Source organism: Chinchilla lanigera, unplaced genomic scaffold, assembly GCF_000276665.1.
Source record: "Chinchilla lanigera isolate Chin_1 unplaced genomic scaffold, ChiLan1.0 scaffold00003, whole genome shotgun sequence".
NCBI lineage: Eukaryota > Metazoa > Chordata > Mammalia > Rodentia > Chinchillidae > Chinchilla > Chinchilla lanigera.
The window spans coordinates 32,715,636-32,721,817 of NW_004955404.1; the positions used below are offsets into that span (position 1 = coordinate 32,715,636).

Below are 6,182 nucleotides of genomic sequence, written 5' to 3' on the forward strand. Positions count from 1 at the left end.
GAGCTGCGGGCTGCCAGGGCGAGGCGGCGGCGTCTTGCAACCCCCTCGGCTGGGCCCCGGGGTAATTCGATGCGGGCCTGGCGAGGCTCCCCACGCTAGACCCGGGCTCGCGTCTCGGCAGCCTCCACCCACCGGCCCACCCTACATTTAGCGCATCATGTGATCCGGGTAAGTCATTTGCAAGTACAACAGTTCCCTGGGTTGCCCCCCATTCATTTCCTGAGAACTGCAGAGAGCAGCTGAGAGGCTCTGCTTGTGCGTGTGCGTGTGAGTGAGTGTGTGCGCGCGCGTGTGTGTGAGAGAGAAAGGGCGAGAGAGAGCGCGAGAGACTGACTCTGTGTAAGGGAAAGAAAACAATTTCTCCTGCTCTGCAGCTTCTGTTCAGGTCTGTGCCGATTCCGTTTCTTATCAAAATAAACAACCCCCTCCTTTTTTTGCCATCCCCAATCAGGCCGTATTCTCTTAACGTGTTTTATTTTCCTTCTGTCATCTGCTCAAGTTAAATCATTCGGTTGGTCTGTGCTCTTAAAGGGGGAAAGTGTTGGGGAGCGGGAGGGGGCCTGGGAAGGGCGATGCTATTGCAAAGCAAGTAGCGTCGGTCGGATTCGTGGAGAAGAAAGAGGGAGGTTACTTCCCCTGCTCCCCTAAAATTTTTTTTTTTTTTTAAGAACTTAACAAGTAACGTGAATTAAGCAAATGTTTTTCTACCCCTGATGGGATTGTTGCTTGCAGTGTTTGCCTGACAGTTGCCAAGGATGAGAAATAAAACCTCAGGGCTGGGTGGGGGTGGGGTGGGGGTCGTGGAAGTAGTTGGCCCCAGGAACGGGGCGGTGGGATGGATACTGTCGCACCGGGCCCTGTGGGCTGTGTGCGCGCTGCCGAGCGGAGGGGAAGGGGTTAAGGCGGAGATGACACTGCTGGCATGAAGAGTGGTCCTGGTGCTACATTCATTATTGTCTCTCGTCTGTAATGATGTGTAACTGTCAGTTGCTACGGTGCTTGGTCCACGGAGGTAGCCCGGGGCTGGCCGGTGGCTGTTATTTTCAATTACGAGGGACCTGGCCGGAGTTGACAGGGGGCAACTTTGCACGTCCACTCGGGCCGGGAAGCCCGCGGAGCCAGCCCGAGAGCCACTTCGTGCCTCTGAAGCTCGCTCCGAGGGCTCGGACTTGACCTCCGCGACGTTAGTTGGTGTTTTCGTTAGATGCTCCCCTACGGGGAGAATCAATCCTGCTTTTGTTGGGTAGAGAACTGCCTACTGGAACTTTGAAAACTTTTATCTTTGGGGAGAAGGGTGGGGTGCACTCAACAGTTTTGTTTCACAGTGCTTTGGAGGCAAATGCCTGGAAAAAGTACCAATTCCTTTGTTATAAGCCCTGCTACTTCCCCACCCCCTTCGCCCTGCTCTTCGAGTTTTGCATACTTTAATAGTAATAACCTTAATTCAGCTGATACGAGCTGACTGTTGAGTTAGAGTATTAGTACAGCGGAATGTGTAATCTGGATAAACAGTCTGTGTGGGTAGTATTGTCAGGTCTCTAATTTAACTGTACAGATGGCCCAAGTATCCTTCTGTATGGATTGTTTTAAATAATTCCGCTGGCTGATAGAATTCTCCGCCGAGCACACAGGTATTTTAATTCAGGTTTAATAATCTGCTTGCCTGTTACACCAAGCAGCGCTATTTACATTTAGTGCGTGTGCATCTAGTTGCTTCAGTAGACATCTGCCAATCACGTACACGTCATTCTGCAAATCCACCTAGGTGGCTCCATGCCCTTTTTTTAGTGGAGGATACAGTTTAGCTAAGTAAATGCACTGAAATAAATTTGGTGGCTTTTAGCAAGCAGCAGCTTGTGATGGGAATAGGAGTGGCCGCTTTGAAGAGTGAGAGGGGACCATCTTCTAAGAAATGCTTTTAGAATTGGCATTTAATTACAGCAGCGGAACCCTCTGCTCCCAGAGGACAGAAAACCTGGTTGTGCCTTGGACAGACCTCCTTCGCATGTTGTTTACATTTTTTAAAAACTCAGAAATTGATAACATTAACAGGGTGTGCATACTGTTGTGGTAAAAAAAAAATTGACTGTAGTTTATCTTTGTAGAAATAAAATGTTGAAGGGCAGACATTTCAGTTGCGTAAGATACATCTTTATCGCTGCAGCCTGGTCAGTCTTGATACTTGGGTTGAGTACATTAAACTCTGAGTTGAGGAGGGAGCAATTTGGGCATACAAGAATTGCAGAAATTTGTAATATATTTAGGAAGGACATAATTCTACCGATTCATAACTGTTATGAAATGTACTTAGAGTGGTAAACCTGAGATGTTTTCGCATAAAAATTTCACAGCTTATGCACTAAAACTGTAATTACCATAGCCATGTCAGGTTAAACAAAATAGTTCTGAAGAATTTATTTTTGAAATCCGTCAGTTACTGTTCTCCTTGCTACTTAGTAGGGCACATTTGAAAGAAACTTCCGTCAGCTGAACTTTATTGGGGGAATGCTTTTTATTAGGTTTATTAAATGAAAATTATTGTGCTAATGAGCTCTTAGCAGTCCCCTCTGTCCAAGTTCCTTTTCAAGAAATGAATGTCATTTAGGAGGAAGTGGTCCTGGTGTAGGGTTGGAGACCTTGACCTTAGCAACTCTTGGCTGGTGGTTGTTTACTGCCGCTGCAGCTTTGCGTGCTCCAAAAGGGAAGGCAGAGCAAACTCCCTTCTCCCTCCGTCTCCCGGGCCCAGAGGAGAATGAATCTGGGTACTTGGTGTTCAGTTCACAGAGTGTGCATCAGACCTAGAGTATCCAGAGTGTTCCGGTCCTGTAAAAATATGTATGTTGGTCAGGGATTTCTTCTGGCCTCCTGAGAAAAGGAACAACATGCATTTTCACAGCTTTAGAGTGAATTACAGGTATTATATTGTGGAGCGGAGTGTTATCAACTTAATAAAATAATATGATCTAAAACGCAGGCATGTTTCATCTCAGGAAAGACAAGTGAAGTTTTTAGGCCTTTAGGCTTGTACTGAGGGCATTTTGAATTGGAAATGTTGATTAATGTATGGTTTTGAGTAACTTTACCCGGTGAGATAAAATTGATAAACAATGGAACATATCCAGGTTCTGGGCATTTTCTCCCTTACACAAAATGAAAAACATGGAATTTCCTATTTATACAAATTAAGTGACATTAGGATAATTACATTAAGTTGTGATGTTAAGTGGCTTGTTTTCTTTGTATTTCAAGAGAAGCAATCTTAAATGTCAAGTTTATAATGTAACTGCAGTTTGCGTGTTAATAAAAAATAGTTGTACAAAACTGTAATGGCACAAACTCATTTAAAATCTCAAGAACTTTTCTCTTTTTTTGGATGCATGTTTACCCACTTGTGCTTGCATGTTGATTAGTAAATGCACCTGAGCTAGAAATCCCAAAGCAGTTTTAATTCAAAATTGATACTATTGTATTTTTTGTTCAGGAAGTAACTTTCATTTTTATAAATTCTGAAATGGGTTATAGTTGCTTATCTGTGTGCATTTTGAAAATACCATATGATAGTAGCTTAGAAATGACTATATTTTTGCTGTTTGCCTATTTTCCTCTTCTAACTCTGATTTAAAAAAAATTTCAGCCTACAAGTTATGCACAGCTTTCAGCTTTAAATGTGTACAAAATGTAAGAGTAAAAATATTAAAATTAAGTCACTGGCAACACCCTTCTATAACTACAGCCTTAACTCATCCACCACAACCACTCCTCCCAGAAGCAAAATGGGAGTAAACAGATGGGCCTTGCCCTATGCCCAGAAGGTCAGCTGCCTTCAGCTCAATCAGTCCTGCTTGGTTACTAGATCCCAAACTGCTCCTGCCGGAGAGCTGCCTCACTGCCACTGGCCAGAATTCATTTTCAAGGCCTACGCGGGCCACACCCCATCTGATGTCAGCTACTGAGTTCCTCTGGTGGAGAACACATGCTGTGGATTAAATGGTTACTTTCTCTATATATTCTCAGTAATTATGTTACAAAAGGATTTTTCGGTGTTGGGTGTTTATTGTCATAATGTGGCTACTTGAGTAATCATATTGCTCCATAAAAATTTGTTTTGGCTTGGCCCTAGATGACAGGGTATTCACCCAAAGCAGTCTGCTCTGGTATGGTCTTTTTTCTACCTTAAAGCCATATTTTCCTTCTATTGCTGATCTCATGGTCTATATTTTGGTGTATTTATTAATGTAGGTAATTGGCCTGGTCCAAATAGCATTGTTTAGGTACGAGAGAGAGTAGCAGAAAACCCTTGTGATTGTCTTGCTCCATAGAGATTGAGAGAGAAAAAAATCAGAAAGCTTTGGAATAGTTTTCTCACCTTCAGCTTGAAAGGCTGTAGAAGCTACCATGGTTACTACCTGCAGGCTTTGATAGCCAGGAATTGTATGGCAAGGGAAAGTATTCACCATGTTTTTCAGTTTATATAGCTTTTCACAGTAATTTTTGTCATGATGTGTATCTATGTGCTGTGTTTGCCTACACATTTATTATTTGTACATATATAGCATTTACATTTGTGCATGTGTCTTTACATTCTCCGTTATAGCCGCCCTGCATCATACACATCATGACCAACAATTATAGTATGAAAAGGAGAAACACCAAGTTTGTATTTTTTCACATTCTATGTTTAGTAACACAGTACTTTTCTTACTTTGAGATTAACAAGCTATATTGTGACAAAATGTAAAAACCATGCTACCTCAAAAAACAAAACAAAAAAAACCCCACCAAATGCAACCAAGATAAATTGTAAAAAAATGAAATAAAAATAACTAAAGAAAACCTTTGTTAATTTCATAATCAGCTTCTAGAATCAGAGCTCATCTCAGTGGCAGAATGTCTGAGTCGGCCTCTCTTGCTTGTGAACTCTGGGTGACCTTGGTCAAATTTCCTAACTGTGGTGAGGGTTAAATGAAGTCATGAGGGTAAAAGCCACTTTGTACTGTAAAGTACTAGTGCAGCATCTGATTCCAGAGGAAAACTACTCTGGCCTCCCCTCACGCCCCCAACCTTGTATCTCCCACCCCACCAAAAGGGATGGACTTTCTAGCGTCTCAGAGTGAGCATATAAATTACATTTATGGAGGAGGAATTTCCGTGTGGGTAGAAATCTGCTGGCAGTCAAAAGTCATGAATTCCATTCCTGTCTGCACCAGAGGTTTGCACTGTGACCTTGAGAAAGTCACTCTTAAAAGGTTTCTATGTAGCTGGTGTGAAAGTTACTGATGATTAACATTTATATAATATGGATGAAGTTTCTCAGCTTTTCAAAAGAAAAAAAGTACAGAAAATGCAGTTAGTATGATCATTCAGAGAAAATTGAAAGTAAGGTTAACATTGTCACCTCCCCCACCTCTCTCTCACCTGAGGGTTGAATACAGGTTCATGCAGCCGGCCAGGCCAAACCAAAGCCCCTTTTTCTTTTTGTTATCAGGGATTGAAACCAAGACTTTTGCAGAGAGATACATTCCAGCCCACTTTTTTTTATTTTTTACTTTGAGACAGTGTCTGAGTTGCCCAGGCAGGCCTCAAGCCTCTGATACTCCTGCCTCAGCCTTATAAGTACTTGTGACGAACAGTAATTTTTAGAGGTTGAAAAACCTTTAGATGACTTCAAGGAGACCATTGAAGCTTCTATCAGCTGGTCATTGAACATACCCTTTAAAAGAATCAATTTGTGATATTAGGACAGTGAATTGAACTGGAAATCCCAAGTTTAATTAACATTCTGTTGATTAAGTTATGCTTGATGTGTGGCTTAAAGTACACTATAAAGAAAGCTAGATGATGGAAATCTTGTATGGTTATTTGAAAATTTATTGAACACATTTATAGTTACACATTTTTCCATCATGTACATTTCATTACACTTACAGATTTGAGAAAATTAAGAATATTAACTTACATGATTTCTTATAGATTTTCTCCAGTAAGAAACAAAAACTAGAGACCGTATTCATAAGTGAAATAAATCAGACTTACATGTGTAAACATTGTATTATCTTTCTAGTGTAAGAAATTGAAAGAGTAGATAAGGCCCAAAATGTACAATAGATATTGTAAAAGGGAAAGAAACTACTGAGAAGGAAAAGAACAACTGAGATCAGGGAAAGGAGAAATGGAAAAGAAAA

General features: G+C 41.5%; 1 protein-coding gene across 3 annotated transcripts in view; it reads left to right on the forward strand.

The window, feature by feature from the left end:
- Klf12 (Kruppel-like factor 12) overlaps positions 1-6,182 on the forward strand; it is a 411,890-nt gene continuing 405,708 nt past the window's right edge. For 2 of the 3 annotated variants that reach the window (XM_013516598.1, XM_013516591.1), the window contains exon 1: positions 226-385. The gene's annotated coding sequence lies outside the window, so the exon portion shown is untranslated. Of the gene's footprint in view, positions 169-225; positions 386-6,182 lie in introns of those variants that run through there. The other variant, XM_005374183.1, reaches the window with a different exon arrangement.